Below are 21,771 nucleotides of genomic sequence, written 5' to 3'. Positions count from 1 at the left end.
TCCCCTGTTCCCAAGCTAACCTCAACTCACTGATCTACATCTAGTTTACACTACATTATCACATATTCCTTTTGTTCTTCAATCATGTATCAGGAATTTTTTTTCATTCTACAACTATTGAGCACTTTGAGATAAAAGAGTGAACAAAAGAGTCAAGGTTTTTAACTATCATGTGAGAGCTTACATTGTCTGGAACTTTAACAAAGGGAAAAATAACAGGGTATAAGAGTATGATGTTCCAGAACAAGGATTTCTTTCTTACTAGCTCTCTCCCTTGCAAGCTTGGCAACACTTTTTTTTTTTTTTTGGTAAAATTCTGATTTATTTATCCAAGATTCTCAATAGTTACTTCCTCCTTCCTTCCATATTGTAAATCCCCATTTTCTTGTCTACACAACTTTTGGTTATTTGGAAAACTAAGTAACAATCTTTACTATAGAGAGAAAAAAAAGGCATGGTTCACATTAGTGGTAAAATACCATAAAACAATGATTTCCCAAAGATACAATAACTAAACAAAAAGGAGACCTGCACCCCTACCTTTATAAACAGCACACTGCACTGGAAATGAAACCAACTTATTCACATTTGATCTTGAAACTACAAGGATGTTGGCAACACTTTTTAAGAAGAAAAAATCCTTTTATCATGTCTTCCAGATGAGACCTTCAACTTTATGACTTTGCAAGGGGATATAAATGGTGAGGAATAAAGTGGGAGGAAAGAAGATCTGAATTCTCTTAGGAGACTCCCACATACTGACATGAAATATGCACATATTAGTCCACACATCTATTCCTGTGTCCCATCCACAAGGAAACTATACATACCTCTGTCACAACTGCTCCAATCAAAAAACACTTCTATTGATTTCCTTGTGCTCAGCCACCTTCTTTAAAAGAAGTACACTTCTCAGAGGTGTTTTTATTTAGGTTGTTCTTACGTCTTATTTTTAAGTCATAAGAATAAGGTAAGATCTATATTTTCTACTTTTGAATTTCATGATTTTCCAAATGACTGATATAAATGTCTTCAACTTTGGATATAAAATAAATATTAAACTATAAAACTTCAAGTATTGCAATTAGGGCAAAAATGTTCCCAAATGATGGTACAAAATTACATGTAAGTATCAATTCTTTGTCTTTCATGTTTCAATTCGAGTAACCTGCTTTTTTTTTTAAGAAAAGAAAATGGACCTTTATTTTTCACCATACCCCTAAGTAAATGAAAAATGGATTAAAAACAAATGTAACACTGAAAACTGTAAAGTTACTAGAGCATGGGGGAAAAGCTCTTTATAACGTGCTCTTGGTGGATTATTTATAAAACAAACCAAATTGAAATGTACTAAGCACTCGATAATTAAAATTCTGCAATTCATCCTTTTAACAAAAGGCCTTTTTGTAATGCACATTCTATAAATTCAAAAATTTTATCACTTGTCTTAAATCAAAGCAAATTGAAACATAATTTCATTATATATAATTGGATAACTATCCCCAAAGTATATTTTAAGACTAAATTTAAAAATGAATCCAGGAACTAAATAAGGTTTTGCCAAATGTCTTTGTGCTGTGTGTTATAAAAAATACATACTTCATTGCTTCTAAAATGTAGTAACACTCTAACTGAAAAAACAGAGCAGCATCTTCCCACAGATAAACCAATAACTATTATAATTCAATGAAAGAAATAAACCATGACCGTTTTTTAATTAAAAGTATTTCTAAACACCTGTGTTGAACATTGTGGCTCCAACTGTTCACATGGAATTTGACCGCAACAACTTAATCTCCATAATTAAAGATCTAAAAGGTAGCTCTTATGTTTCATCTATTCTCTTTGAACTGGCATATTATAGTCATTCCATACATAATTGCTATCAAAAGAAAAAACAGAGTAACATATTTGATATTAGTTGTACTTTTAATAGAGGATATTTTAACTTGCATGAACTTTTCATTCTCCAACCTGTTTTATAAAATTAGCATAATCTCAATAATCTCACAGAAAAACAGGTTCTAGCAAGCTTAAAAACTGAGCAGACACACAATCAAGTTTAAATGATAGCATATGGAATGAGGACAAACTAATGAGCAAATCACCTGTTCCTGAATAATTCTTGCTCTCTCTGGAACCCTAAGTGTGTCTCACACACTCACTCACACACACACACACACACACACACACACACACACACGAGATTATCTGAAAAGACCGAAAGTGGTACTAAGTGGGGGCTATGTTTCACATGAATTAAAAACTCAGCCCTACACAGGATATTTTAATACTACTCAGAAGTCAAGTGTCTTCCAGCAGCAGAAAGGCGAAAACTTCATTAAATTATTCAAAGCAAATAAGCTTATATTATCAGATAAGTTTTCCCATATGTTTAGGGAGGAGCCCAAGTTACTTATTACTTCAGAGAGCATTCAGATAAAATGAAATTAGGTTATGTTCCGCAACACAGATGTCTCTCATAAAGTAAAGTATTAGATGTCTTTTGTGAATGGAAAATCTGCATATACTGTTGCTTAGCCTCAGCTGGTCTTGAGTGGGTGGCTGAATGAACCAAAAGCACGCTCCCCGTGAAGCTCCTAGAACCTGATTCCACTCTGGAGAAAATTGAGAATCAAAGATTAAATTGAAAAGTACAGCAAAGGCTTCACCTTTCCTTCTACGTTACAAGAAGGCCATAAGAACTGAGGTTAGAGAACAGCATAGTGTCACTGTGCAAGGGCGGGTGCGGTCTGCGGTGCGCGGCACAGCCTCTGGGGCTGTCACCGGAAAACCTGAGCCTCGCCTTAACCGCGCGGAGCGACAAAGCGCCAGCTCTCAGGGGCGCGGGGGCTTCCGGAAAGACCGAGCCAAGCGCCTGTCAAACTTCGGGAGGAGTAGACACCCGGGCGATCAAAATGCTCCAAGTACCCCCTACCCGGTTCCTCTGCCGCGGCTTAGTAAGCCTGCAGACGCACCTACTGTGGGCCCCAAAACACTCAACCCCCGCCCGCCTTTCCGATTCACCACTCCAAAAAGGACAAAGGAGCCGAAGAGGAACTCCTCTGCTCCAGGTGGCCAGGAGTCCCCGACGGCGCGAGCTCAGAACGTGGGAATAAGGGAGCGCAGTCACCCAGAGGGGGGCTAGCCCGCCACCCCCGGACTCGGGACCCGCGCGACACTCACCGGTGCGTAGCCGCTGGAGAGGCGGCACGCAGGGTGCCGGTTCCTCCCGCGTCGGGGCAGCACCGGGGTCTGGGGCCCTACACGCGTCTGGCCGGACCCCAACTTATTTCGGTAGGGGTCGCCGGAGGCAACTGCGGCGCGGGCAGGATGGAGGGCGCTGCCTGGGTAGCTGCCGCGGGGGCACGGCCCACGAGCGGGAGGGACCTCGGCCCCGCGGTCCACCAACCAGGGCGGGCCTCCTGCTTCCCTCCTTCTGCCCGTTATCGGCGGCGGCTACTGCCACTGCCAAGGCTAACGCGACAGCCGCTCCGGCTGCCGCTACCACCGCCGCCCTGCTGGGAGCGCGTCGCAGCCTAATGTTGTCATCCGCCGCGTCGCCGCCTTTCTGGGCACCCAGAGCCGCCACGATCCTTCACATTCTAGTGCCCTCCCCCTCCCTGCCCCGCCCCCGGCTCGCGGGCTCCGGCCACGCCCCCTTCCCGTCACGTGACTGCGCGCGGAGGCGGCCAGTCGAGTTGCTTCCCCAGCAGGGCGGGCGCTGACCGAGCGGTGGCATCTGACAACACCTTGATGTGCCAGAGTGTCGTCGCAGCCAAATCGCTTCCGCACCCCCCCAGGGCGGCGGCGGGACTCGGGACACCGTCGTGGGCCCGCGCCTGCGGGCCAGCGGAGGCGAGGCCTTCTGAACTGAACCTCCCGGGCCCTTCCCACCCTGCAGACACTGCACCGCAGAACTTCCTGGTCAGGACCCCACCTCTCCAGCCCTGGGCTTGGAAAGTTGCATCCCAACAGGCAAAAAGAGGGCATCATGGTGTATAGTATCTGGCTCGAAAAGCTTTCAGTGGCTGCTTGTTCCTGTTTCTAGTAGCACGTTAATTGTGGCATTTAATTTACTGTTTTCCTCATTAGAGGTTTTTATTTTTGGTTAGACGGTGGTGTGTTTCAATCACGCTGGGATGAAAATAGCCTAGCAAAGTAATTTTTGATCTTAGTCATGTTCAGGATCCTTCATGCCAGTTTTACAGTCTTTACGTTTTACAGTGTGTGAGATTGGTGGAGGTCTAAACAGAGCTTTTAACAATTCCTTTTCATTTTTAAAATAATGCCTAATTTTTTATTTTTGTACCTGCACTCTTGGACTTAACCTTTTACCTTCCTTTTTACCCATGACCCCAAGAGTCCACTCTCCCTCCCTCCCACACTTTTGCCAAGAGGGAAAAGGTAAAGTGCTAGTCGTCAAAAGGAATCCCAATATATTAATAAAAGGGGAAGAATCATACTTAGACTCATTTAACATGGCAAATCAGGAAGGCTTCTGCAATAATTAAACTCATAATTACTTCTTTTCCCTTCTAGCCCAGAACTAAGTATTTTTTCCCTAAAACCATTCTCATTACATTTTCCTGATAGGGAGTCAGATGGCATATTTTGAAATGAGTAAACCATACAAACCTTAATTTATAGTAGTTCTTAAAAAACTATAGATTTTAAAACTCACCATTATTTTATGTTATCCAAGAAAGAAAAAAAAATGCTGCCAGTTAAACTATGCCATGCCACTGATCTTTGAGACACATCTTGAATTCAGAGATGTTAATGTGAAAAACAATGAGCCTTAGAATCCCTGAGATATTGTAATGAACTGATGTTCCAATGAGGAAAAGATTCTATCAGGTTCTGTTCTAAAATCTGAGATTGAACTTGTACTTCTGATAAACATGAGGGAAGTTTGTGGCTCTGTGAAGCTAGTAACTTTGAAGTTTCTCAACAAATTGAAACCTGACTCATTTTCTACAGCAGTTTCTCTCAAACTGTGACTGAAAAAAAAAACAATTTTATTTTTTAATGCAGTAGACAAGAATGGAATAGACTTTAAAAGATCAGAGTGCATTACTAGCTAATAAGGGCAGGATGTGCTTGGCAAAACTCCTATTCGAGGAGGGAAGGGCAAGAGAGTGTTCCATGCTATGATTTAAACTATTTCTTGTTGTAAATTGCAGTCAATAAATATTTGGGAAAGATTGTTGCTAGAGCATAGATAACATGCAAAATATAGCATAGACTCTATTTCCATGGTGCTTTTCTTTTACTTTGAGAACTGAGACTAAAGATTAGAAAAAGGAGGTGAATTGTTTTGCTTAATCCTTTTCTACCTCAGCCCTAATATCCTATATTGGCTTTTAAATTTTTTGTTATTTGTTGGCGTGAAAAGCATTGAACTAGAAACAAGGAAGCCTCCATTATAGACATAGCTAATTAGATATGTGACTAGATAAATTGCTCTCTGCATTTCAAGTTCTGATAAAAGTAGGGAATTAGACTACATACTCTTTTAAGAAATGATACTCAACCTTTTTTTCCCCCAGCAGATTTATTCACATAGGAAACAGCCATAGTATAACAAGGAATATGCCGATTTTTAACAGACTAACTCATTTCAGCTTCACTCAAAAAAAAAATTAAAATACAAGTGACTGAAAATAAAAATATTACTGGAAAGCAAATGTAAGTATATATTTGTATATATTTCATCATCTTCTAAACTTTAAGGCTAGTGATTTTTGTCAGGAATAGCTAATGATTTTCACATGTTACAAATGTTTACAACACAACAATGTATCAATATAATACAGTTGAAAAAATCTCTAATTTGCAGATCCTTTGAAATCTAATTTCTGTGATTCCAAGTGTTATCATTCCATCTAACATTTTCAGTGTATTAACAACATCGAGCTAAATAAAATATTCTCCAAAGAATAATTATATTTATTTGGGAGTAGAAAAAGCATTATAGTGGAAATAGAAGACCATTGTAATGGTAATACACATGCCATAATAAAGGTCACATTTAAATAGATGAGGCAAGGGGAAGATTTTAAAGACAAAACTGAGAATTACGTAAGATATTTTGAAACAGTAATTCTTGGCCCTGATGATTAGTAACAAGAGTGGCATCATTCTGAGGTTAAACTGACAGTTGCTGGGTAGATGTCCTTGTAAAAGTACTGTTTATAAAAGGTCAGCGTGGCCTCTGAACAAGCTTTTGGTTCTGGCATAGGCTTTTGTGATGGTTATCAGGGCATCATATATAAGAATCCTTCCTTCATAAGCTCCTAGATTTATTTATTTGTGTTAGGGTTGACACAAGCAACTCCATTTTGATTTTGACAGCATACACTCTTCTTTTACAACACCATCAACAAAAACTAATACATGAGTCTGCATTGTAACTGATAAATGTGGGATAATTCCATTTGCTGTTAAGAAATAAACTACAAGGCTCTTTAAGTGATTTTAAGAATAACATTTTAAAATAAAACTTTTCATTATAAATGTCCAATTTTAACTCTAATGGGAACTCATCTCTTTTGCTACTGCCTAATTAATTATACATTTCTAAGAATGAGTTCTTTTTTTCCAAATCAGTTTAAGCACTAATAGTCATGATAATCTTTCCCACGGAATATATTTCACCCTGACCTAGAATGAGGAGACTCTGCTTGAAGTTCTTTTGTTTATCCCTGTAGACTATCCAGTTAGACACATATGTTGCCAAATGTTGCTAAACAGGATTCTAGACTAAAATCCACATTTTCTGGGAGAAAATTGAAATAGAGTACAACCTCAAACAACATTTACAGAACTTTGAAGACTGCAGTAGATAGTAATATTCTTGCTGATCATATGACTTGCCAATGATTTTTGAGTAGATGTGACACATACTAAATCAAAGAAATTTTAAATTTGAATGCAACACTCAGATCAGTCTTTTGTATCTTCTGCCACCTGCCATGAGAAAGGTGTGTTCCATATAAAATCTCAGAATAAGAAAATATAAGAGCCATAATCTGAGCACTTTGGGAGGCTGAGGCAAGAAGATCACAAGTCCAAGGCCAGCCTCAGCAGTTTAGCAAGGTCCTAAGCAACTTAGTGAGATCTTGCCTCAAAAGAAAAAAAGTGGCGGGGGTGGGGGGGGGACACTGGAGCTATAGTTTAGAGGTAAAGTTTCCCTGGGTTCAATCCCTACAATCAAATAAAAGAATAAGAAAATATAAATCTGGTTCACCCTGAAGCAGCACTAACACACAGCTACTGACATGAAACAAGAATAAAACAACAAAAAAATTGTTGTAAATCACAGAGATCAATGACATTGTATGTTATGTGTAGCATAATCTCATACCAATAAATTAGAGGTTCAGAAATTAAGTGTACTATAGAACAATAATAAACATCTACTTAATAAAAATAATAGATATCTACAAACTAGTCAATCAGATAGTTGATATAAATCCACCTAAATTTACATTAAAAATATATTTGTAAAATCTACAGATTTGCATTCAAAAATGCTCTCATATAGATTTTAAGTATTTCTGTTCAGTAGTACTTGTCTAAAAGAACTGTCTCTTAAGGAAAATTTGGATAATAGAATATAAAGAATATAGGCTTCTCTTATGGCAATATCATGAATGAGGTACCTTAATTAGTGGTCACACTGAAAACAAAAATCCTGAAAAAAAAACATTTTTAAGAAATCGTCTTAAATAATTAAATGACAATGAGGCAAGAGATTATTAAGTCAAAAACCTAAATGAGGGCTGGGGATGTGGCTCGAGTGGTAGCGTGCTCGCCTGCCACGCGTGGGACCCGGGTTGGATCCTCAGCACCACATACAAAGATGTTGTGTCTGCCGAAAACTAAAATAAATAAATAAATAAATATTAAAAAAAAAAAAAACCTAAATGAAGGCAGAAACCCAGAGAGTTCAGAAGAGCCTACAGCTAACCTTTTACCTGAAGAGTTGCTAAATCCAGTTAATGTGAGCTTTGGTTTTCATGGCCTAATGAGAGACAAACCCATGACCTGCATTACACACACTCAGGAAAATCTGCTGCATTTTCAAGGACTGTTCATTTGGTGTGAGTATCTACTAGAAATAAACCTGACCCTACTAATGTACATACGCTTCTCCCAGAGCCTGCAAAAGAAAATAATAAATCTTGGTACCTGCTCGACAGGGGAAAAGCAGAATCATACTTTAGAATTTGAAGCCACAATCCAATTCTCACACAAATGTTACTTGAATTCATAGACCTGGATAATAAAAACCTCAAGCTGATCATTTAATGTAATGATTTTTTTTACCGATAGTGCTCTTCAACACCTGGCTAAAGCAAATGTCAATTCTCTCTGGAGGAACCCATATTCATCTTAGGCCTTATACATTCCTTATTCATCACAGGAATGACCATAAATAAAATTCTGAGGAAAATGGCCTGCTCATATTTTTAAAATAACAAGCACAAAAGAGAATCAGACACTATTATTGAGAAATACTGCTAATATAAGACAACAGAAACAGATTCTGGAGGACTTCAGATAACTGGATTTATCAGGTGCAGACTATAAAATAACCATATTTAATATGAACAAAAGAATAAAAGACAAGCTTAAAATTATGTACAAAGAACAAGAAACTATAAAGAATGAGGATATTTCAGGAAAAACATAGAATTTGAAGCATTAAACATTAAATGACATTTTAAAAAATCAGTGGACAAGTTTCATAAGTCTACTCGACACAGCAGAAGTATAGTTAATGAGATGGAAGATAGAGATAAGGTGACCCAAATGTAACAGGAAAAAAAAACTTCTTAATAAATGTGTATAAGAAATATTAAAGAGACTTTAAGTGACATGGAAGACACTAGGATAAGGTTTAAAATAAATCTAATTATAGCTTTAGGAGAAAAAGAGACAATGAGGCAGAGGCAATACTTGACAAGATAATGGTTTAGAACTTTACAGAACCCATGAAAGACTCTAACCTACAGATTTAGGAAACCCTTCAAATCCTAAACATGTTAAAGAATAATAAACCCAACTTATATACATCATAACAAAGATGCTGAATGCCAAATACAGAGAGAAAACCTTAAAATTAGTAGAGAAAACATACGTTTTCTTCCATATTAGGTAACTGACCTCATTAGCAGCCATAGAAACAAGACGTCTAGAGTAATGCCTTCTGTTGGCTAAAAGAAAATGATTGTCAGCCTAAAATTCTATGGTTGTTGCAAAGCTCTTTCAAGAATGAGGTCAAAGTTAAAGTACTTTAATGCAAGCAAAGGCAGAGTTTGCAACGAATAGATTTTCATTAAAGAAAAGACTAAAGAAATTTCCAGACAGGAAACAATTCCCAGTGAAAGATCTGAGCATTAATAAGAGCACTGGAAGTGGTAAATATTTGCACAAGTCCAAAAATTCAATTGAATACTGTACAAAATAGTATTAACTTAAAATTAGTTAATATTTTTAAAAGAAAAAATAATTTTATTCATATGACTAACATTAGGAATAAGTCTAACCAATTTCTCATTTTATACTTGCTGTTAAACAAACCCCATCAGGGTAAGTATTTGACCTTCTGTACTATTATCTTCATCTGGAATATGCCTTTAAAAGCAAAAGCAGTATATATCTCCATTTATTTTTTTATTCTTTCCTCATCCATATAGGCAAAAATCATACTGATATTTTATTTGCTTATTTTTGTATGCAGTGCTAAGGTCGAACCCAGTGCCTCACGTGTGCTCTGCCACTGAGCCATAGCCACAGTTCTACACTAATATTTTATTGGTATTTTCTTTTTAAATAAGTGTACTGGTGCAGAATTTTAAACATTTTTCTTCATAACGACTTCCTTGTTTCAAATTTGTATAATGTACCAATGAAGATAATTTTTATACAGTCATAAATTAGCATATATTTATGAGATCATGATTTAGAATAATAAAAAAGCAGAATTATATACCATTCTCACAAAACTATGAAGCTATTAATGATTCCTACCATAGAAGGCTAAAAGTGAAGGTTCATCATAACAAATTATATAATTATGTATTCATAGGTTAAGGACAATTAGTCTTATTGAAAAGCTCTACCTACTCTTTCCACCCACATTGCCTATTCAAAATTAGGTGCGTGCTGTGATTTTTAACAGCCTCTCTAGAAATAGCTGAAAATTTGTGCTCTAGGTATAAGGATTGACTCCTCAGTTTTAATTCAACTCAGAGGACATCCTAAAGTCAAAATAAATTCTACAGAGAATAAAAACCCATCTCTTTGGGATAAGTACATGGACTGTACATTCCCAATTGTGCGTTTTTCATTTCAACTTCAGGCGAGTTTATAAAACACACTTTATCACAATTATGGGACCCATCATAATTTCTTAGCTATCCAAAGCTATAATGCAAAGGAATTGTGCTTTCCTTAAACCAAAACATTACTTTTTTCCTACACAAATATATGAGAATATTCAAAACATATTCCTTTAATACTTTGATAAAACTGAATTGATAAAATCACTGGAAATGTCCAAGTGACTTTTGTTTGTATCTTTTAACACACACACACACACACACACACACACACAAATTTAAGTGTCATTGGTATTCCAGTTAGCTACTAAATTACTAGCTAATTATTAGATTATTTCAGTTAACTTTATACAACCTGTATTTATACAACACTGTGAACTTCCTGGGAGGTCACAGTATTTCAATTTGTGTAAACTAGGTTGTACATTAATTTTTTTAATTTAATAAGTTATATATTTTTACTGGGTCCTAGCCCATCTGTTTACAAAAAATATATATATCTCAAGCATTTGTATGTTGTTCCACCTTTGTACTAAATAAATGCGAAGACAGCAAAAGCCTCACTGTATACGCTTAGTGTTTCAAAACTGTAATTTCTGCTGTTTTCTGCTGGGAGTTATAATACTTGTTTGCAACATTCATAAGTATCAGCCATCTACGTGCCCCTCCTAGCCCCTCCTGAACACAGGTATCCCAAAAGTAACAAGGTGGAGAAAGAAAGCATATACCCTGTGTTCAATAAAGTTTGTTTATTCACTCATCTATCCCGTTCTTGGGTCTATTCATATTCTCACCTGGTTATTTTCAGTCAATTCCTATGGAAATCTTACTTTTGCCTGATATTCTCACATACACCACTGAGACCAGATTTCTAATCCTCTCTCCTAATCATTTCTTTTAACCCTTAATCCCTATAAAACCTTCCTGAAAATTGACTGTGGTTGATAACACCTTTATTTAAAACTCCATCTCTGAATGTCACCTCCTTTACAGAGATGGGCACAGACTCCACCTCTGGTGATCTCATGTTTTTGCTTACTTCCCACTAACTTCACTTTGCAGTCACCTAGAAGTCTGACTGGACATCATTTGCATCCTAGCCACCATCACCCCCTTTCCAGAAATTAATAAAATACACCATATGAGTGTAATTATCTAAACTAAGAGCAGTGAAAATTCTGGAGGAAAACAGACAAATAAAGGCAAGGGTTGGGGGGACACTGTTGTAGATTAAAATGGATTTATCAGACCTATCGATTAAATGCAATGTATGGACCTTTTTTAGATTTGATTTAAGCAAATCACTTATAAAAAGACCTTAAAATAATCAAGAAAATTTTAATACTGACTAGACATTAGCTGATATTAAGAAATTATTTTGTCTCAAGGGTAATAATAATACATGATTCTGCTTTGTTTTAATGTCTCATTTCTTAAAGACAGCAAGCCCTTCCTTTAGTGGAAAAAATAATTTTCTTTACCTATAGATGAGAGTCATGGGAATGTACTCTGTAACTGGCATATGAAATTTTATACCCTTATTCAATATAAATATATAATAATAATTTCCTCCTTATCACATTTTTGATCTTTGAATAAACTATTTGAATCAAAAGCAATCCATAATACTTACCTGGTATTTGCTCCAAACTTCTATTAAACCACTGAAAGGCCTGACATGGTGACTTGTGGTACATAAATCTCTGATTGAACATGCTAACATGTTCAAATTTATATAAAGCAATCTCCAAATACAGAGCACTCTAGAGATGCTAAGAAGCAGATGTACTGATCTCCTTGGCCTTCACATGATTCAGCTACAAATAGATTTGAACAGATTCCAAATGCACTACTGTCAAATTCATAAGAAGTAGCAAAAAATGTCAAGTGAAAGTTTAGACTTCTCCTTGAATAGCAATGACTGTTGTTTGAAGGAAAAAAATCGAAAGAATTCTGTTAATGTTTTATTTCTTCAGTGCTAATATTTGACAAGAATTAAGTGCATTCATTCCACGCATAGATGTTCTTTGTGGGTTAAGTGATAACTCGGAAACTAGTTAGTAATAATATTAGGTCCAAAGAAAATTTGAAAATAACTTCAACCGGTGTTACAAAGTTCATTAATATGAATTTTATATTTTATAATGTAATAGTGTAGAGAGTTGATCTCCAACACAAAAGATCAAAGACAGATCTCAGTTATAATCCCAGTCCTGTCATTTACTAGCTATGTGACCTCATCTAGCCATCTTCTTCATCTATAAAACAGAGTTTAAAAAAAATACCTACTTCATAGTGTTATAAAAACTAAAGAACTCAAGAGATAGAAACTATTATGATTACCATCTTTTGGGAATGCAATATTCTGCACATTTTCACCTCACTCAAGTGGAAGAAAATTATAAACAGATCATATACTCCATCAACCCTTCACTGATACCAAGCCTTTTGCAACAACTGGCCTAAGGATTATAGAGGATGCCTAAACAGGCGTAATCTCAGGCTATGTAAGCAGATATATTTAATTATCTGTACAACCCCTAATATGTAAATATCAGGATTTCTCATGTGCTATGAAATGAAACCCACTTCCTCAACAATCAGGAGAGAGTAATTACAGGGTTGTTTTTCTTCAAGGAAATTTCTAGCTAGACTTGCTCTTACAATACATGGGGTCAACACTCTTGCCAAATTTATTTCTTAGTATAATAAATCACAGTAAAACAGAGCTTACGTTTATGAACAATGCAGTAATATATACATTTCCTTATTAATTCTTGTGCTTCTTTCTTTACAGGTACAGTTAGCAACCCAGAATATCTTATCTATGATTTAGGGTTGTGAGGACAGTTCTGGGGTTGAACCCAGAAACATTCTACCTCTAAGCTACATCCCCAAGACTGTTTGTTTGTTTGTTTGTTTGTTTGTTTGTTTGTTTTAAACAGGGCCTGGCAAAATTGCTCAGGCCAACCTCAAACTTGCAATCCTCCTGACTCAGCCTCCTGAGTACCTTGGATTACAGGCATGTACTACTTACTATATTTGGCTTATCTCTGATTTTAAAATGGCTATTTGAAACCTTTTTTTTTTTTTGAAGCAAATAAACTTGATGTAAAGACCTGAAGAATTCAAGATAACATTTATGGGTAGATTATAGGTAATAAAGTAGAGTTTTATATAGTGTATTTTATACTATTTGACACAGCATTTGTTATCTGTTCTTTGTAGATATACATGATAGTATTGTGTATTTTGACATATACATGTATGGAATATAACTTATTCTAATTAGTATCTCATTCTTACAGTTGTGCATAATGTGGAGTTACATTGGTTGTATATTCATATATGAATATAGGGTTAGGGTAAGGATTAGTTTTATTCAGTCATAAAGAATAACAAAACATCATTTTCAGGAAAATGGATGGAACAGCCAAGCATATTGTTAAACAAGATAAGCCAGACTGAGAAAGTCAAGGATTGTGTTTTCTCTTATATGTGGAAACTAGAGAGAAAAGGGGGGGAAAATGGATCTCTTGAAAACAGAAGAAGGACCAATAGGGGATAAGGAGAGAACAAAGGGAATACTAGGGAATGAAATTGATAGAAGTATGTTATCACGTGCTGATTAACAAAAAGGAAACATAATATGGCAAAATCTGCTCTAAAATCCTGGTAGAGCACTGCTTTTATGAGAATTATGTTCATAAAAAGAAATGTGTTACCTATATAATCACCTTTAGTTGCAAGGGAGACACAACACTTTTAAAACTGTTTATATTGTCATCCAAAACCAAATTGGAGTTGACTGGAAATATAGCTTTAGCATGTACCAAGTCCTGAGTTCAATCCCTAGTACAATTTTTAAAAAAAAGGATTGAATTTCTGTTTGAAAAGAAGAAGCAGAAAATGGATAATGATGGGCTAGGATTTTAGCTCAGTGGTCAACAATAGAAAGAAAGAAAATTAAGTCTGAGGCCTGCTCTAGAAGTCAATGCTGGGCCCTTACCCATGTGGTTTTAGTTTATTACAAATAATGGGGAACAGAAGAACATAATCCATTGTTGGTGGGTAAATTTGAAAAAAAGATGTCAAGAAATGGGTTGAGTCTTATTTTCTTCTCCCCAAATTACCATTTAGACAAAATACTCCTATTTGAGGAAGATGGTAGAAAGAAAGATGGAAGCTACTCTTCTCTATAGTTCTCAAAGGAATTTATTCCTCTGTTGTTATTATTGTTTTGTACTGGGAATTGAACCCAGGGATGCTTAACACTGAGCCATATCCCCAGTCTTTTATTTTTAATTTTTTTATTTATTTCTTACATATATGACAAAGTGGAATGCATTACATTCATAATTATCCATTCACAGCACAATTTTTTGTAACTCTGTATATAAAGTATGTTCACGCCAAATTATGTCATTATACATGAGCTCTCTTTTTTTGCATTACAATTCTTAATATACCTTTTATCACAATTTATCATATCTCTGTTTGTATATAAGGTATGTTGACATAGCAAGGACAGTGGAAGGAGACAGTCATCATTATCCAAAATACATGTATGAAGATGTGAATTTGGTGTCAACATACCCCAGCCCTTTTTTAATTTTCATTTTGAGACAGGGTTGAGACTGAGTTGCTTAGAGCCTTGCTAAATTGCTAATGCTGGCTTTGAACTCACAATCTTCCTTTCTCAGCCTCCTGAGCCACTGGGATTACAGTTGTACACCACCATGCCCAGAGAACATACTCCTTTTTTACGAAGTAGGAAAACTAAGGCAAAGATGGCTCTCCTTAACATTGAGAAGTAAATCTTTGCTGTGTTCTGAATGTTTATTCTGATTCTGCCTGTCTTTCTTATAAGACCCCAATTCTTCAGTGGTGAGTCATATCCCACTTGGACTTAAGAAGTATTGAAAACCCTGGTTGTGGCTGCACATTAAATTTATAATGTTCAAGCAGTTTTATTGGTAAGACATTGGTTTTCTTTTTATCTCTTTCTTTCTGGCTTTCCATCAATTGGTTCTGAATTGAGAGAAGAGTTAAGACAAGAACAGCTGTCACTGCCTACGCCCCATTAATGATAGAAAAATACTAAATTTTTGTGCCCAACTCTATCCAAAAGTGTTTCATGAGAACCTAAGTCTAGCAAAATAAATGAAAAAAGAAATCTTGCCAGTCTGACAATAAAAGAATAAAAGATCCCAGTAAAGAATGATCGTAAATATCAGAGGGTCAACACACACACACACACACACACACACACACACACACACACACTCAAAATATGCAAAAAGGAATTTGTTCATTTCTTCATGAATCTCTACTAAATGTGAGGTAGTATTCCAAAGAGAAGATTATAGAGTTGGAGTATTTTAAATAAAAGTTACTCAGTACTCTAATTTGACTGTTTGACTTTTGAATTATTATAATGATCAAAGGCAGAGTAATATATTGTTCAGAGTTGATAGAATTCAATCAGTATTATAACATTTGAGTGCTTACTACTTCTCAGGCAAGCAGTTTTTATAAAATAACGGATAGAGTCTTCAAAACAACTCTATGAGACAATACATCAGGAAAGTCTAGGTTATGTTACAATTGAAAAAATAAGTCAGCAGTTTAACTGAACAGATTAATTTCTTATTCTCAAAAAGTTGGCTCTCTATGCAGGCAACTCTCCAGGCAACTGTCCCATAGGTCATGACATGATAATCAAGGCTGCTTCAACCTTGTGGTACTACACTTTTAACAGTAATTATTTTCCAGATTGCCACAGTAGGGGAAGAACAATAGGAAATTTCATACCAGCCTTTCACTGCCTTATCCTGAAAGCGATACATATCAATTCTTAATGCACCGTCTGAGTCACATGGCTCCATCTAATTGCAGGATCTCTGAGAAATGCAGTAAACCAACTGTACACACAGTAGAGGGAAAGAATGGAATTCTGTTTAACAATAGTAAAATATACCATAAAGAGCAATTATTACTGTTCTCTTCGTATAGGTGAGGAAATGGAAACTTAAAGAATTCATCCAAGGCTACATACAAGATAAGAAGGGGAGCCTTTAGATAAACTTGGGCAATATGACTCCAGAGTTTGTGCTTAATCTCTATCCTACAAGACCTCCCAGCACCAAGTAGAACCCTGGCAGTACATAGTTACCAATAGGGATGTTTAAATAAACTCATATAAACTTAATTCAATTCAAATAATTTGCTGAACATTTTTTTTGTGTGCCAGTATTGCAGTTGTATCTGGAGGAGAGTTGCATTATTTAACCATCTAGCTCTCTTCCAATTTTAAGACTGTGATATAAACAAATAGGACAACTGTAATGGTTAATTTTAAATGTCAACTAGGCAATGCATGATGCTCAGTTATTTAGTTAAACATTGCTGGGGCTGGAGCTGGAGCTCAGTGGTAGAGTGCTTGCCTGGCATGTGTAAGGCACTGGGTTCAATCCTCAGCACCACATAAAAATAAATAAATTAAACAAAGATATTAAAAAAACATTCTGGATGCTTATGTGAAGGTGCTTTTGGATGAGATTAACATTAAATCAGTGGGCTTTGAATAAAACAAAGTACTCTTCAAAATGTGGGTAGGCCTCATTCAGTAGGTTAAAGGCGTTGATAGATGAAAGATTGACCTCCCCAGAGCAAGAAGTAATTCTGCCAATATCTTGCTTTTGGACTTGAACTGAAACTTTTCCCTAAGTCTCCATAGCATTCTTTAAAATAAAGACATACACGTCTAAGCCTTCATAGAGAAGGTTAGAAAATGATGCAGATGCTCTTTGAATTATGATAGTTATATTCCAACAAAACTATCAAGTTAAAAATATCTTAAATTGAAAATGCACAATACTTTCAGTGGTCAGTAACCCTACTAACCATTGTCACTTGACAACACAGAGTACTAAAGCCTTTGGTTGCTTACTCTTTCTTTATGCCTGCTTCCCAGCAACACAAAGGAGTATCATACCACAAATCACTAGCTCAGGAAAAGATCAAACTTCAAAATTTTAAGTACAGTTCTTATTGAATAGTACCAGTTTTGCACCACTGTAAAGTTAAAAAATCATTAAGTTGAACTATTGTAATTGGAATATCATCTGTATAGGTTAAGAACAAGCCCTAAAAGCCAGGCATGGTGGTGCAGGCTTAGAATTCCAGCAACTTGGGAGGCTGAAACAGGAGGATTGCAAGTTTGAGACCAACTTTATCAACTTAGCAAGACCCTGTGTCAAAATAAAATTTAAAAGGGAGTATGGATGTAACTCAGTTGTAGTTCACTTGATGCGTGAAGCCCTGGGATTTAATCCCCAGCAACACACACGCACGCACGGACGCGCGCGCAAACAATGCAGTCTATTTATTTTGATCACAGAATGTTGAGTGGAAAAGAGTGGAATCCTATAACAAACTATAGAAAAAGTACATGTTTATTATTTTTCTATAATATAAGAAATATTTCAAATTAATTGTAAAATATGTAAGACACTGGGAAAATAAAATAATCTGCCACATGTTAACCTCAGAATGTGGTTTTATAATCTGTATACTTTGAAGAGTGTTTCAATTATTTTCACAAATTCAGTTATTTTCACATTGTAAGAATGTGTTGCTAGGTTTTAATTATCATTTTAAAAGGAATTCACCTCTCCTACACAGCATAATGCTAACTGACAAACACAATTTTAAGTTGTTTTCCTGTACAAGATACTGTTTTTGAAGTATTTAAGTGCCCCCTGCTGGCCACACAATTACAGAATTCCTAAAAGAAAAATTCCCTAGATTGCATTTGCTTATGATAGTGATAAACTTTGGAAGAGATATATTCAACTTTTTATTCAAACCGATTATTTTTCTTTTTATATGTACTTTTAGTTGTTAATGGGCATTATTTTATTCATTTATATGTGGTGCTGAGAATCAAACCCTCACACATGCTGGGCAAATGCTTTACCACTGAGCCACAACCATAGCCCCATCAAATAAATTCTTAATGGGTGTCTGGTGCTTCACTTGAGATGTGTAGGTTAATCCAAAGTTCTTTTTATAATATGCATGTCATACTTTATGTCTCTTCAAATCCTTTTATGAAACCATGCATAAATAATTTACCAAATTAAGAGGGGGAAAAAACACTTGTTCAGGAATCTTAAAAAACCATATATTTTTCCTGTGTCTGCTCCCATCTCTGTGACCAATCCTGGACAAGATACTTTTTACCTTTTCTTCATATTTTCTTCTTTGTCCATATAATAAAGTATAATCGACATAAAACAGACTGCACATAAAGTATATAATTTGGCAAATTTTGATATATGCATGCAACTGTGAAACCAACACTACAATCAAGATATAGTGAATATTTTTATCTCTCCAAAAATCTATACATGCCATTTTGTAATCCTTTCCTTGCCCCTCTTAGGACCCTTCCATCCTCAAGTACCCACTAATCTGCTGTCTGTCACTGTGAAATAGTTTGCATTTTCCTAGAAAAGAAAATAATTTTAAAGTTCATTAGAGATCAAAATGAAATATAGAAACACTTAAATGCTTTTTAAATGTTAAGAACAACAACAACAACAACATTGAGTTTCCCAAGACTAGTAGAGTGTTTGCCTTACACCCATGAGACCCTGGGTTCAATCCCCAGGACTGGGGAGAAAAAAAAAAAATGAGTTTCCTTATCTTGAAACCTAAGGTAGCAATGTGATACAATAGTTAAAGCCTTAAGCTTTTGAATCATCAGCCATGAGCCTGGACCTTGGCTCTGTTATTTATTGGCATGATTTTGAGCCAGTTACTCAACATTCAAACTGGGGTTAGTAGTTTCCCCATACTTAGGGAAATAGATAATAATAGCATCTGTCCTCATAAGGAGGTTGTGAAATTGCATATAAGCACTTAGCTCATGACTGGGCCTGTACAAGCAAAGTACTCAACCAAAGGTAGACATTTCACAGAGCACCACCCACAAGTCTGAGAAAAGGAAATAAAAACCCTGACCATACAGCTTCTCTTAATTTTAAGGCAATCATTTTAAATGTTACATGAGGACTTTTGTAGATCAATTTTGAAACATGGTATCCAGCTGACTCTGACTCAAGTCCTTAAGTACCTCATTTGGGCTTCTTTTCTCATAACTCCTTTCCCTAACTGTCACTATATCCCTTTCTTTAGAATCCCATCCCTCAAACATTATGACCTAACAGTCATCTCATTTCACCTTTGTGATTTGACCAATAGTGGCCAAAGGAGAGTGGAATGATAGTAATTCAACCAGAATAGAGTGAATGATAATTGCCAATTAAGGTGGCAGGTACCATGGAAATAGAGATAAATAAAGAAACTGGTGTTTTTTGTAATAAACATTTTTTAATGGTTCTCTCCTTTATATTAAGTATTGCTGTTACTCTTTTTGAACTGTCACATTCTGTCAAGTTCATACCTAATAAAGTTCTCTCCCTACAACAGAAACTACTTTAGCTCCACTTGCCAGCCTATCCCATACTAGCCAATCTGGAACTGATTCTAACTGTATGGAGGCGAGAGTTAAGATGCTATAAATTGAAAACATATAAGGAAAGTACATTTGGCATGCTTTCTGCATCATTAAAGAAAGCCCTGAAGAATACCTGGGGAAGAGGGTAATTCTTCCGTGGGAATGAGAATCTCTGGCCTACCATGTCTCTTATCTTGTAACATACCACTTAACACACATGGATTCACTCCTATCTTTGGTTCCCTCTCAGAAATCAGAGTCTGAGACAATACCTTATGTGTACATAGTTGATTTTGGGAAAAGATCCAAGTGAATTGGAGTGCAGACTGGTAAAACCAGAGCAGAGAAAGAAAGTAATTAAAAGAGAACTTTATCACTCTGGGTCTTGCTGTAAACAATGTGGGCTCGTTTTTTTTAGACCTTAGAATAGCTATCTAGAATTCACCAAGAATTCTGTGTCTAAATGAAGAAGAGGGGAAAATGTATTCATTAGTTTCCTTCTTCCATTGGTCAATGTGACAGATCTTAAGATAACCCCCAATGATCCCTGCTTTCTGGTATTAATGATTTTCATTAAGTTCTTCCTCTCTGAGTCTGGGGGGAATCTGAATTGTTTGCAAACAGAAGAATATAGTGAAGGTGTCAAGGTGTTCCTCTCATGATTACATTACAGTCTATGGTAAATGTGATGTGATATCACTCTCATGGTTACATCACAGTATATAAGAATACACCCTCAAGCCAACACTCTCCCTTCCTTCCTCCTTCCCTCCCTCTCTCCCTCCCTCCCTCTGTCTCTTATTTACTAGCCTTGAGGAAGCAAGTTGTATATGTCAAAATACATTCTACTGTCGTGTTTAACTAAAAAGAACAAAATTTTTAAATGAGATTTTAAAAAAAGAAAAGAAGCAAGTTGCTCTGTTGTGAACTGCCTGTGATGGTCAGACGGCAAGGAACTCACACAGCCTCGGGAAGCTGAGAGCAGTTTCTGAAGGACAGTGAGCCAAAAAACTCCTGAGGCTCTCATTACTTGTATTACCAAATTCTCTGATAAAATAATATGGCACTGTACTTTATAATGTCAAACCCTCCCCTCCACATAAACTGTTTTCCATTTTCCTTAGGATTGGTTTTTCATCTCTCTCACTATACTTTAGTCAAGCACAACTAGTTTGGAGAACTATAAACCATTTGAACTAATGTACAGATATTCATTCATCAAATTGAAGCAGGCCCACAAGTTTAACTCAAGTTATATGAAGGAAATTATTTTAGTCAAGGTTCTAAATTTGGGATATTTACATAAGAGTTCATTCCTAAAACCTTCTAAACCTGACTCAGTCTCTCCTTAAGATTTCTCCCCATCACCAAATTCATGGAACCATATACATAGCTTTCTCCATTTTCTGTAACCATCCCATATTTCTTCCTTTTCTTTTTTTTTTTTTTTTTTTTTTACCAGGGGTTAAACTCAGAGGCACTTAACCACTGAGTCATACTCCTGGCCCTTTTGTTTTGTTTTGTTTGGAGACAGCTTGTGCTAAATCGCTTAAGGCCTCACTAAATTACTGCAGCTGGATTGTATTTGCATTAACACCTAAAAACCCACCACTACACTTAACCCCCACTACAACTAGCCTGGGGGTTCCATGCCATTGATTCCAGGCTGCAGGCATCAGTATGGACTTCAGAACTCTGACCAAAAGAAATTCAAGTTTGGATTGAACATCATTAAGCCAAGGGATACAAATAATCTTAACTTCATTTGACTATCAAATTCTTTGGTCCTTTTACTCTACATAGCATTGAACAATTTCTGGATCAAGAAAGTTTAGCCACTCACCCAGGGAGCTACCTATTCCTAGGGCTTTTTCCTGATGGACCCAAGAAAGC

General features: G+C 36.2%; 1 protein-coding gene across 2 annotated transcripts in view; it reads right to left on the bottom strand.

Moving 5' to 3' along the window:
- Osbpl8 (oxysterol binding protein like 8) overlaps nt 1-3,326 on the bottom strand; it is a 159,830-nt gene extending 156,504 nt beyond the window's left edge. For both annotated transcript variants that reach the window (XM_005330437.5, XM_013360826.4), the window contains exon 1: nt 3,187-3,326. The gene's annotated coding sequence lies outside the window, so the exon portion shown is untranslated. The remainder of the gene's footprint in view (nt 1-3,186) is intronic.
- Nucleotides 3,327-21,771: the final 18,445 nt, after the last annotated feature.

Source organism: Ictidomys tridecemlineatus, chromosome 6 (genome assembly GCF_052094955.1).
Source record: "Ictidomys tridecemlineatus isolate mIctTri1 chromosome 6, mIctTri1.hap1, whole genome shotgun sequence".
Classification (NCBI taxonomy): domain Eukaryota; kingdom Metazoa; phylum Chordata; class Mammalia; order Rodentia; family Sciuridae; genus Ictidomys; species Ictidomys tridecemlineatus.
Note: the sequence above shows the minus strand (reverse complement) of the source record. Positions and strands in the feature narration are given on the sequence as shown.